Source organism: Gobius niger (assembly GCF_951799975.1).
Source record: "Gobius niger genome assembly, chromosome: 3".
Classification (NCBI taxonomy): domain Eukaryota; kingdom Metazoa; phylum Chordata; class Actinopteri; order Gobiiformes; family Gobiidae; genus Gobius; species Gobius niger.
The window spans coordinates 7,440,732-7,454,438 of record NC_136854.1 but is presented as its reverse complement, the minus strand read 5'-3'; the positions used below and the strand labels follow the sequence as shown (position 1 = coordinate 7,454,438).

At 43.1% G+C, this 13,707-nt stretch overlaps 1 protein-coding gene across 1 annotated transcript in view; it reads left to right on the top strand.

The window, feature by feature from the left end:
• The window catches only part of LOC306961006 (3',5'-cyclic-AMP phosphodiesterase 4C-like), a gene marked incomplete at its 3' end in the record, with an annotated part of 49,664 nt that overhangs the window by 16,615 nt on the left and 19,342 nt on the right, over positions 1-13,707 (top strand). The window lies entirely within an intron of this gene.

Genomic DNA, 13,707 nt, shown 5'->3' with positions numbered 1-13,707 from the left:
CAGTGTGGTGAATTAAAAAAAAGCCAACAAATGCGTGATTAACTCTTGAATTCAATGTTGTTCTCACCAAAAACGTGACATTTCAGGCCAGCATTTGACACACCTGTTTTTGTAGTGTGCTTTATTATACAAGGCAGTCACATGATGCATATATTTCTGTATACAACATTTCTAGGTACAGTATTTACACATTTTACAACCTTTTTGAAATCTGATATCCATAGGACAAAATTGATATTCATGGCCATACACGCATTAGGGTACCAGTCATATAGTATGGAAATGTTAGATTAGGGCTAGGAAAAAAATCGATTTGATTTTAAAATCGAGTTGGTAGGTCAAATTGATTCATATTTTTAGATATATTCATATTTTTTTAGATTAGATTTAGATTTTTTAGATTATTATTATTATTATTATTATTAATATTATTATTATTATTTTTTTAGCCCTCTGCCCTTAGGGGCGCCCAAAGTGGCTCGCCAGAGAGTGACCTACTTTTGTTATTACTAACTCTCTCCCGTTCACTCAATGGTAAATAGGGATGCAGTACACTGTTAGGCCACCGGCGTCAAATTGGGGGTGCTGTCTTAGTGTTTATCAATCACAGAGCGTTGTAGTATCAACTATCCCATTTTTCCAACATTTATTACAAAGGTCGTTGACATCAACAAAGGTACATGTTAAAAATGTTTTGCTCCCATGTGTTGAGTGCCAAATTTTTTGTTATTTACGAAACTAGACACTCTAATACACCTTATGTGTGATTTTGGTAGCTCTGTGATGAACAGAAGTGAAATAGATGACGATCAAAAACCTGTGAAGAGTCAGGATCTGGACATTTTATACATATTATAGCTTTTCTATCCTTTTTTTTTTTCTCCGCGGGGGCGTGGTGTTGCGTAGCTAACAGCTGTAAACCCGACATTTCTCTCTCGCTCTCTGGTGCACTTTTGACAAGGCAGAGCAGCTTTCGGTGTACATATTGAAACAGTTGAGATTTGAACGCTTCTTTCAGTTTTTAAATGGTCAAAATCGGTCAAAGGACGGCGGAGTAGCATCCGGGGTAAGTCTGTAATCCAGAACCAGTCTGTTTAAATGCACACGCCATAAAAGGCAATCGATCTGCGGCAACACGCTCTGTTTCAAAACGTGTCAACAATGTTATTGTTGAAAATTGACTTGAAACAAATATATTCAGGCACTTGCCTCTTCCCATAACGTTAGTGTCCGTCCAGAGAGGATAGTGGTGAGAGTTGGAGAGGATTTAATCAGAAAGGAGAGAGTTGCGTAAAACCCTAACTATCTCAGAATCTAGAAAAAAAGCCGTGAGTTTGATTAAACTAAATTCTGTTTAGCTTTTGATTTCTCGGGAACCGAGGTATGTAGAATTAAACTGTTTTCACCTACGGAGAGCTTAGATTCTCGTCTTAAAAATGAGCCGTACCAAGTGTCCATGGCCATAACATAGAATATGCTGTGGTGCTAGAAATAGCGTGAAGAATGGTCTGGATTGTTGGCACTCAACAGCTAAATCCCCAAAAAACGTGCAGCACTCAATGTGTTAAAAGAATGTATGCTGAACTGACACTTTCAAAATGATCTAATGTGGCATTTTCTTTGAGTTAACAAATGAATGATGTTAAGTCACTGTAGGTACTGCAGATATAGGTGATGTTGTTGTTTACAGTTTGCACTATATTGCTACAATTATTGATTTTGTTCTACTAAAACTTGGCTATTTAAAAAAATATATATATTTAAAGTTCACAGTTATTTTGTTTCATTATACGGCTCTTCACAACGTAAGTAGAACGCTCCGTTGATTTAAATGGGATTTCCCAACGTTCTACCGGTCATTATTTTCTGATAAAGGACCTCTGAAAAAAAATAATGACCGCTGCCAATGGCAACGAAGTTCGTGCTTTCATATCACTCCACACGTACGTAGTAGCGGACACTATCTGTCCCCGTCACTGCGAGAGAAGTTGGGGGAATCGCTCGTGAAGTTAGCGTGAGTCTGACTTTCAATTTACCCAGAGATTCACCACCATTCCTCCTCTCCAACTGCGCCTTCAACTAAGTAGCTAGGCTAGCTACTAGCCTTGCTGCTTCTAGCCTAGCAAAACGTTGCCGAGCAACGCGCAAACTTTTGGGAACTATTTGTCGCGGAAGTAATTAAATAAACCTTTCGACCTTCATAAAAGTGTACGAAGTTTATGTTGTGTGTGTTCAGTTGGCAAATGGCCGTATAATAAGCGGGATAAAGTATAGAACGCTGGTCATTATCGGGAAAATAAGCACCGACAGGGCAAACCGGGGGGGGGGGGGGGGGGGTGATCAAATCGTGAATCGACTTTTTGGGGGGGGGAAATCGCCCAGCTTTAGCTTAAGGCCTATTCATACTCCACAAGACGCGAGAACTTTGTTCTCGCACCCTGAGCTGCGAGAACAAAATGACGTCATTTTGTTCTCGCGGCTCCTGTTCAGCAGCTCTTGCGGACACCTCGGTCCAGCAGAACGTTTTTCAGCAAGGCTGTGAGAACTCTGGCTGTGATTGGCTGGATTTTTAGTGGGCGGGGCTATTTTTGGCGGGAAGCGAGAATCCAATGTTCCAAACGGGAGACAACATGGATAGTTTTGAAGCACCGCTCGCGGCAGTAAAATACTTCTCTGAAGGATTACAAGGACACGCAAATGGCAAAAAAGTCCTGGGGAGAAACATGCGGATGTTCTGGGCAAGGACGAAGAGGAAATAGAAGAGCCTGGCGCTACCTGCGTGTAAGAGGCGAGAGTTAAAAAAAAAAAGAAGTGGTTGAGGCTCGAGGATGGAGGGACACCAGGCTTGTACATCTTATACTTTCATCAAACACCGGGAAACGTCACCAACATGTTCGGTGAAGAATCTTGGATTCTTGGATTTACTGAGTGACAGGGAGGTAAGCTGCTTTTAATGTTAACGCTAACGTTTTCTAACATAATTTACCAGCGGGGGATGTGGCTAAACATGAAGTCAATCTTCACAATGTTTGCAATATCGTGCCTGTTACATTTCATAATAGTTTGAACTCAAATGGCTAATTTTATTTCGGTCATTCCTTGTTTGTTTTGGCTGCGGAAAAAGGGGGCGTGGCAATTCGGCAACCGCACGTCTTGTGGGGTATGAAATGTCAGAGCCAGACGAAGTTTGTTCTCGTTCTTTTTGCCTCAAGAACAAGAACAAAGTTCTTGCGTCTTGTGGAGTATGAATAGGCCTTTAGATGGCATTTTTCATTGCATCTTTTGTTATTATGCCCAGGTAGAGAAATAATGGTGTAAGTTCCATCCATCCATCCATCCATCCATCCATCCATCCATTTTCTCCTCCTGCTGACCAGCTGTTCTGGGGTGATCACACAGGCCAGCTCAGAGACATGGTCCCTCCAGCATGTCCTAAGTCTTCCCTGGGGCCTCCTCCCAATGGGACAAGTCCGGAACACCTCCCGAGGGGTGCAATCAGGAGGCATCCAAAACAGATGCCTCAGCTGCCCCTCTCAACATGAAGGAGTAGTGGTCCTACTCCGAGCTCCTCACCCTCTTTCTAAGGGTGCGCCCTGCCACCCTGCAAAGGAAACTAATTTTGACCGTCTGTATCCGTGAGCTTGTCCTCTCAGTCATTACCCAAATCTCATGACCATATGTGAGGGTAGGAACACTCCATCCATTCCTCACTGAGAGGCACTCAGGGCACTGTTGTAAAAGAGATGTTGGGTGTGACAAAGACGCACAGGAAGTCGGCCATTTTGAAATTTCATTGGGATTTAATTGAAACGTTGCAGGTATGTTCTACACATTAAAACAAAGAAAAAATATGTTACAACATGCCTCTATCTCGCTTTTTTCTCTTCATTTGTAGGCCCGAAAACAATAGTTGTAGAATAGTTGTAGAAAACCAAAAACAATAGTCCCTTGCAGGGGACTATTGTTTTTGGTTTTCTACAACTTTTCTCCGTAAACAATCACATTTTTCACCCGCTACATGTAAAGATTTATGAAAATGGACGAATTGGCCACGCCCAAAACAAAATGGCTCTACAGCACCCCCTCAATGTTGACCCCTATTCAAATAAAAACACGCGTTTTTGGGCGTAGGCCCAAACCCTTCGGGACAGTGAAAGGGGACGTCAGGACAAATCAAAAACTGAATTGGAGCACCATTTTGCATTTCAAGTGGCCTTTTAGGTGGCTTGTAAGTGGCCCGCACATCCTCCGTGAAAATAGCCAGAGTTCTTAGCATGGCAGCATGTTGGCCTCTGTCAGAGTTCTTCACAGAGTTCTCTCTGTGTGTTCCTCGTACTGGTCACAACCCAACATTGCTTCAATATCGAGGGTGCTGCACGGCTGGCACACCCTCTCAACAAATCTTTGGGTGGCCAGGGAAGTTTACCCAAATTACAAAATTATTCAATATATTATTATTATTATTATTGATTGACTGCGGAATTCTTCCGCAGTCAATTATTGGTTTTCATGTTCTTTATTATTATTCCTCTTCCATCTTTTTCCCGATTTTCTAGAGCTTTCAGCAGCTTCATGCTTTGTGCAATTTATGCAAGTTATGCATCAAAACGTTCCGCATGTTGAGGAGAAGGGTGCTATTACTTTTGGGACTTCTGCAACTTACGTTTTTTCCGCAATCGGCCAAAATGACGGAGATTTTTCCCATTGACTTATAATGGGGCTGCCGCAAATCCATGCTTTTCTGCACTTTTTTCTGCATTTTATGCAATTTCTGCACTTTGTGCATGTTCAGCTTATGCAACTTGTGGGTTTTGAGAAAAATTTTTCCTTCTGCAGTTTTCCAGTTTTTTTAAACGGGAGTTTGAAATTTTTGCATTGGTGTGTATGGGGTGAATCCAGCCAATCGGGAGACTCCAGGACTTTCAGCCATTTGTGCAGCTTCTGCCAATCAAGCACTTTCAACAGTTTGACCAGTTTATGGAATATATAAGTTTATGCAACATTAATAATTTATGCAAAGTAACCACTTTATGGGATTTAACCAGTTAATGCATTTTAAACCGTTTATGCAACTTAAGAGTTTATGCCATTTAGGACTTTTGAATTTTAAAGAGTTTATGCAATTTACATAATTTATGCAAATTAACCCATTCATGCATTTTACCACTTTATGCAGTTTATGCAGTTTATGCAACATGACATTTTATGCATTTTATCAGTTTATGCAAATTAGATTATGCAATTTGAACAATGTATGCAATTTCTGCATTCGCTTCCCGCACTTCCGCAGTCAATCGCAATGGCGCAGCCATTGCATTTCTAGTTATTATTATTATTATTATTATTATTAGACAGTCAGTTTGCGTCTCTCAGGGTGTATAGGCAACTGGTGGTAGGCTGAGCTTAAATCGATCTGGCTGTAGTATGTAGCACCAGACAGTTCAGCGAACAGGTCCTCCATGTGAGGAAGCGGGTAACAGTCCATGACGACACTTTTATTTGGTTCACGCAAGTCGACACATTGGCGCAGACACCCTTGGCATTTTCTCCCCACCACAAGGGGACTCACCCATTCAGATGCATCAATTCTTTCAATGATGCCTGCTTGGAGTTAGTCGGGTAAGTTCTGTAGATACTGCTTTGCGTATGCTAAGTGGTAAACGTTGTAGTTTTTGCCACATTGGACGCACTGCATTGTTGACTTGTACTTTGTGAATTAATCCTTTGACACATCCGAGTGTTTGAGCCGGAGTGGAGTCAATGTGGTGCACTGTACCTTTGGGCTCACCAGCGGTTGGCGTGTTTACACAGTCTTTGTTGAGGATCACTTTGCCATCAATGATGCTGACACCCAGGGCTTTAATCAGATCCAACCCAGCAGAGGAGATCCGGCTTCCACAATGTAGAAAGTTGCTGGCACAGTTCTCCTCCGGCAGGTCGTTCCAGAGGAGAGGGCCGTAATATTGGAAAGACGCCGCACCATGAGTCTTTGAGGGGCTGTGAAGGTTCGTAAGGTAAAAGCAGTTCTGAAAGATAAGAAGGACCAAGACCATTAAGACATTTAAAAAACATTAAAAGAACTTTAAAATCGATCCTGAAACACACGGGGAGCCAATGCAGCGATTCTAAAACCGGTGTAATGTGGTCCCGCCTCTTGTACCGCTATCTCCCTCTGTAGGTCAAGCATGACTATGTTATTACAAGGCTTACATGTAAACACAACACCCAGTCATGCTGAGAACTGTTCTCAGGGAAGTACTTTTATAGCATCCCATCAGTGATGAAATATGCTGCTTAATACATGGAATCACTGAGGTGGCATCAAAGCCAATAGTGCCAAAAAATTAATGCAGCTTCTCGAATTAATCAGTATTACCTTCATCAAGTTTCCTGTCCCACATTGTAAGCTTTCGGGTGAAAGAATTAATCTTGTCTGTGACCTGAGGGAGATGTTTATCTTTTCCTTGAAGCTGCAGATTTAGTTCATTTAGCTTCCCAAATGTGTCACTCAAGTAGGCCAGTTTCACCAGAAAGTTCTCATCAGTAAATTTTGCTGCGACTTCAGACTTGTGCTTCTGCTCCAAAGACACTCTTATCTCTTCTCTTAACTCAAAAACTTGGGACAAGACTTTTCCTCATGACAGCCACCTTGCTTCACTGTGAAACAGCACAGCTTGATGTTCAGCTCCCATCTCCTCACAGTTAGCAGAGAAGACTCTTGTTTTTAGTGGTCTACTCTGTAGATGGGTGCATTATCGGTGTTGTCAACTAAAGTTGACAACTAAAGTTGACAGCACCCATAATGTCAGTCATAACTTCACTTAATTCAAAGGTGCCTTGATGCCAGTGCTTCTCTCTTTATCACACAGTGTGTCCACTCAGCTTTAGGCGAGACCTTCTTGATGAGTGCCCAGTCCATTTCTCATCCCTGCCATGGCCTATGCACCATCACTACTAACACCAATGCAGTTCTCCCACTTTAACCCATTCTCAGTCAGGAAGCTGTCCAGCATTTTGAACAACTCTTCGGCTGTGGCTCTGTCTCTGACCTATTTACAAGAAAGTAGGATTGTGGGAATCAGGGAGCCCCACTTCGAAAAAGGAAGAAGCAGAGAAGCAGGAGGCCAAGCTCGGGAAGGCCCAAGAGGGTCTGAGCTTCATTAAAGCAGGAGGGTGGTGACTTATTTGGTACCGGAATGATGGTTATTGCTTTGAGGCACGTTGAACAAATGCCTGCGGCATCTGGTATATTCGGACCCGGGGCTTTGCGTATGTTGATACTGCTCAGAGATCTTCTCACACTCTCTGGAGATGGCTTCAGCACTTGGTCTTCTGGAGGGGGTTTTGACTTTTGTTCCGGGGTTCTGTTGAGTGCCTTGAAGCGAGCAAGGAATTCATTCAGCGCGTTCAACAGAGCAGTGTCACTGTCACAGGTTTGTCGAGGAGGTTTATAGTCTGTGATGGTCTTTATCACTTCCCACACACTCGGAGTTTCTCTGCTGTCACTGAAGTGATCCATTATCTTTTAAGAGTACTGCTTCTTGGCTTTTTTGATGCCGCGGGACAAGTTGGCTCTAGTTGTCCGCAGTTTCTCCTTGTCACCAGATTTGAAGGCAGCATCCCGGAGCCTGAGGAATTCACTTGTCTTAGAGTCTGCATCATCATCAGTGCACTTGGTGATGTTGGCAGCAACAGTCTCTGTATACTCCTGGAGATCAGCGATATTGTTATGAGTGGCAGCCTGCTTGAACATATCCCAATCCGTTGTGTGGAAGCAGTCCTTGAGTTTCTCTAAAGAGTCTTTACTCCACACTTTAATCTGTTTCCGAACTGGTTTAGTGACTCTAACCAGTGGCCTTTATAATGGCAGTAACAGAACCTTGTACGCTCCTTTTTTGGTGGTGCAAACCAGACCATGGATGTTGTTTCCCCTTGTTGGAAAGTCAGTGTGTTGATAGATTTTGTTGAAAATGCGGTTCAAATCCCCGCATTTGAACCCGCGCAGAAAGGCATCTGCGCGTTCACTGAATGAACGCTCTACAGTTCATTCAGTGCCTCTTTCCTGTTTTTAATGTTGGAGATGGCCAGGATGTAGACAGCCACAAACCCTGGGCAGGTAGAAAGGCCGACACACCATGATCACAAACTCCATAAGGGGTGAGCAATGTTTGCAGACCACAGCTATTCAGCCTGTTTTAGAGAGTCTCTGTGGCTCTGGGCCTATGCTGCTATTTGTTGTACGTAAAATATTTTTCGAAAGATGATACTTTAAACATGTAGCATAAATTCCTTGTTTTAACTTCAACAAATCTGAAGGGCCTCTCTGAGAACAAGTCTGTATGAAGCTTATGGAAGTGCAAGAATAAGAGCATCATGTCACTTTAACACATGGAGTGCCAAAAACGGAAAAACTTGTTTTTTCGCTCCCATGCATAGAGTGCCAAACTAGACACTCCAATACACCTTCTAAATACTTTTTCTTGGGAGTCTCTGCTGGAGTTTCCTTATTTTTAGGAGCCAAAGCTTACTTCAGCACATTTGAATAAACTGTTGCCCCAGCCAAAGCAGCAGTTTGAAAACAGCTTGTCCAACGTTATACAAGATAAAACAGTAAAGCAACACATAAAGAATATACTACTAAAATAAAATCAGTTTAAAATACATTGCAAGAATTACTGAATTTGAAAATGTGAAATGTCTGTGTAGGCCAGTGGTTCTCAACCTTTTGGAGCTACGACCCCCACTATAACAGTTAAAGGGGTTCGTGACCCCCCGCCCGGGTCACACCGTGAGAAATCGGAATATTAGCCTACATAATTCTTAAAAAACAAAGAAAAAACAAATGGTTAAAATAAAATTAATCAAATTACGAACATATAATGGCACTCTGGTAAAATAACACATGTGACAATAAAATATTATAATATACGCTAAAAAAAGTATGTATATTTTACCTTTTAGATGACAGACAAAGCATTCGACACAACTACAGAGTACAGAAGATGACTGGACACCTGTAGGACTGAGAGCCTACACCAGTGGTTCTCAACCTGGGGGTTGGGGGTTCCCAACTGCTGAGGTTGGGACAAATGTGAATAGGGCTGTCACATTGTAAGAAACCATATCTGTTTCAAGCTGGAAGTGTTTGATCTTATCCACAAACTCCTTTGTGTTTTCCACATGGTGTTCTGTGTTGCCAACTAACGGGGATAAGATGGTTTTGAGGTATTTTGCCAGATTATAGGTGATGGAGTCTATGCTGCTTACAATAGGTCTGAGAGGAAAACCATAAATACATGGAATTGCCTCTGCCGGGTAAAGCTTGAAATATATATATATATATTTTTTTTTACAGCTACAGAGATATCAACATTTTAGCTTAAAAAAAACATTGATTTGAACAAGGAGCCAAAGAAGCATTTTTTATAAAGGAGAACCCCTCCATGAATAGGAATGTGTAGGAATGAGTAAAATTATACACCCCCATAAAATTTTTGTGAATAGCATACATAATTATAAAAGTATGTTGCAAGTAAATCTAGTAACCGGTAGAAGCATTAGCGCTTTTGCGCCACCAGTGGGCGCTCGTTGTTCAATATGGGTGGTAGAAGTCTCGCGAGCAAGAGAAGTTGTACATTGAATGATGCACTGTGTGAACGTGACCGAAAAGCGATGCCTTCTGTTGTCTGTAGACAGTAAACCAACTCAAAATCGACAAGTTGCTTCTTCTTTGATGACAAGTGTAACAAAATTTGGTAGCAGAGGATGGTTCAGCTGTGCTTCAGAAGATGGTGAGCGTGAAAGAAAAACAAGCAAACATGTTGGAGCTCGAGCTACTGCAAGACAAGCTAGGTGAGGCGCTGGTGCAGCTACTGCCTGAAGAGCTACAAGAGGTCTGTTTGGTTGCAAAAATAGACACAGTCAAGCCGTCCAAAAAGTACACACTGATAGGAAAGATAGATGAAAAGATTGATGATGTCATTGTAAATGAAGAAGTGGATGTAGCACGCACGTTTCTGCAAAAGTTAATCACATGTGCTACCGAAGCTATTTCAAAACAAAGTGAATCGTCACAGGCAGCGGCAAATCGGGATGCGGAGGCGCTCGCAAGTTTACAAAAGCAATATGCGGCCCTGCAAGAAAGTTTCCTGGATTCTACTAAAAAGCTGGAAGAGGAAATGGCAAAACTTACCACAAAAGTGACAAATCAGCTACAAAGTCCCCCCACTCTGGCACAGCCCGTTGTCCCCCCAACACCCCGGCTACCTGAAGTGACCATTAAACGAGAGTTTAGGATGGTCAGATAGGAGAGAGGGGTCAAAAGGATAAATTGTCCTATTCCAACCTCATTCACCAGATTGACATGGACCTAGGGTTGGGTACCGTTCGTTTTTTTTCGATACCACTACTTTAATGATACCTGCTTTTCGGCACCGGTGCCTTAACGGTACTTTTTTCGATACCTGTGTTATTTTAGTTAAATTAGAATAATGTGTATAAAAAGTATCGTTCAGGAGAACAAACAGCACAGCGACACAAACACGGCACATCAGAAAACAGGAGCAGCAGCGTCACCTGTAGCTTAATTTGAGCATAATTCCCACTAAAGCAGTGATAAAAAGAGAGAAAGGACATGTTTTACCTTCTGAGCTGCAGGAACAGACCAGATCCACATCAGGCACCGTTTTCTTTCAGCTAAACCTTTCTAAACACACTGCGCTGTTCGACAGTGAAAGCGCCTCACACGTCAAAGATCTGTTACATAGTGAGAGCGCTCACTCTGTCACTGAAAATGCACCATAACTGTTCCAAAAATGGCTAATGCAGAGTGAGCGCTCACCTATTCCAGAAACAATCTTTGATTCCAAATGCTCCGGTACTGCCATTTGGTGCAGCTGGAGTTGTAAACAACAGCGCGTAACTTCAGGCTCTGCGGGGCTAAAGCTAAAGGTAAAGCCAATGTGTTTCTTGTTGTCACTACCGTGTTGTCACTGCTTTTCTATATGTCTAAGAGCTCTAGATTCTTATTCAGTCCAGGTTTAGTCCTGGTTTTTAACCAGTTTACTGTAAGTCCTGGTTTAGTCCTGGCTTAGTCCTGGCTCAGACCACGGCTCTGCCATCTCTGATAATGACTGAAGTGTTAGTAAGTTACAGCTTTGCTTCGCTTCCGCATTCGCGCTGAAGCTGCTCATGAGTTAAGGCTTTTTTAGACTCACTGCGGATCATTTATTGACGTTTGGAGAGAAAAAGTACCGAAAATTAGCGCCGAAAAAAAAAGGTTTTTCGATACCGCCCCCTACCGGAGCTTTTCGGTCGGTACCAAGTAGGTACCGTTTAACGGTACCCGGCCCTATGAGTCTAAAGAAAAATCACAGTGAGGTTGAGATAAGTCATATCTCACCCTGTCACAGTTGCGCACAATCCTGCGAGGGCATTACAAAGAGGACAGTTCCACAGACTTGTACAATCGCCTGATAAACCTCACACAAGAAAGTAACGAGTCACCTCAGAATTTCCTGTTTCGTGCCATGGAGTAAAAGGAATAGGCCACCGTTTTTACATACTGAGATATGTTCTTACCTTAGCTTTGACGAGTTCTTTAGGACCTGTCTGGTCTTCCCCCGTGCCTTCAATCACGTAAACACAGCGCAGACGGCGTTAGCATTTAGCCTCTCCCTCTCTCCACTATAGCTCCAAAACAGGTTAAGATAGAAGCTACCAAGCTCTTCCACGTTTTCCCTATTTAAATATGGTTACGTGAAGTGTTACACTACAAAGTATAATTACACAAAATTAAACAATGTGGATTTTCTAAGCGGATAAAAGGGGGAACTATATTGTAAGGCGTAGTAATACCAGGAGTAAGAACATATCTCAGTATGTAAAAACGGTGGCCTATTCCTTTAAAAGAAATACTTTTGGTGGCATCGAGAGAGCCTGGAGCTGAGGAGCAATACAGCCCTGAACTAATTCAGAGGAAGTTTCTGAGGGCTGTAGAAACGGGACTGATGAGTGCTGATGTCAAGTCCCAACTTAAGCGCTGCCTGGAGGATTCTGCAGTCACAGATGAGCTACTAATAGCTAAAACAAATGCAGCAGCCAGCCTTGAGTGGGAACGACAACAAAAGTTCAAAAAGCACACAAAAGAACCCAAAGTCTGCGAACTCCAAGTAGAAATTCAGGCCGGCTCAGAGGCGACGGTGGGAAGTGTGGGAGGCCAAGAACGTCCTTCAACAAAAGGTAAAGCCACTAAACCTCAAACACAGTTTCCCGTACTGAATCTGAGCTCCTAGACATTGTCACACAACTGAAGGGTGAAATGGAGGAAATTAAGAAGGCCATACGTGAGTCTCCCAAAGCCACCTACACCCCGCATGGCAACAGGAAACGAGGCTGCAAAAGCTGTCAGTCCGCCAACAATGGAGATCAGTGTGACCACTGCTTTAAATGCGGGAGGAGTGGCCACATGTCAAGAGATTGCCAGACTGGGAAGAGACCTGCTAAAAAGACTGGACAAGTAGACATGGCTGCCAGTACGGTCACAACTACGCCCAAACACGCAAACCCACAAGACCTGTACAAGCTGGTCACTGACAGTATTCAGAAGTTGGAGGCAAGGCTAGCAGTTAAAGCAGAGGGGCCTCAGGAAAAAGAAACAGTCAGTGTCAGTCTACTTTCACCTAATCGCAGATCACAGCCCCCAGTGCTAGGTTACCCCAACTATGAAGAGCCGTTCATTCTGCACTGTGACGCTTCACAAGAGGGACTTGGGGCAGTGCTATACCAGTGGCAACAAGGAAAACTGGTGGTGATAGCTTATGGCTCCAGGACACTCACAAATCCAGAGAAAAACTACCACCTTCATTCAGGGAAGCTGGAGTTCCTTGCCCTGAAGTGGGGCATATGTGAGAGGTTTCGGGATTATCTTTACTATTCCCCGTCATTCACCATCTATACAGACAATAACCCCCTCACATATGTGCTCACCACTGCAAAGTTAAATGCCACCACACAGAGGTGGGTAGCAGAGCAAGCTGACTTCCAGTTTGTGATTAAGTACCGCCCTGGGAAAGCCAATGGAGACGCAGACGGTCTCTCACGCATGCCCCTATATATGGAGCAGTACATGAACAAATGCACATGTGACGTTGAACCTGGCGTAATGCACTGTATGGCACAGGCTGTTCATGTAAAGTCACAAGAGAATGAGCCATGGTTCTGCCCAGTCACCATTTCCACTCTCATTACTGAAGCAGATCAGGAAGTGAGCTCTGTAGTTGAAATACCAAAGACTGTGCTAAAAGCAGCTCAAGAAGAAGACACTGTGATTGGAGAGGTGTTGCGTTATGTGGTGTCAAAGCAATGGCCAAAAGGTGGAAAACAGCTGAACAGCAAAATTGCAGCTCTGGTCAGACAAAAACACAAACTATACATTGGTGATGACAAACTTTTGTACAGCATCCCATGACCAGCTACTCCTGCCCCACAAGTTTCACAAGTTGGTGTATAAAGAGCTACACGAAGACATGGGCCATTTAGGGGTAGAGCGAGTGATGAGTCTGGGCTCACATGCAAAGAGATGTTGAGCACTACATCACCAAAGTTTGCAGCTGTTTGAAAAATAAACGTCCTAACCGACCTACAAGAGCACCTCTGACTAACATCGTCACCACTTATCCATTTGAACTAGTGTCCATTGATTTCCTA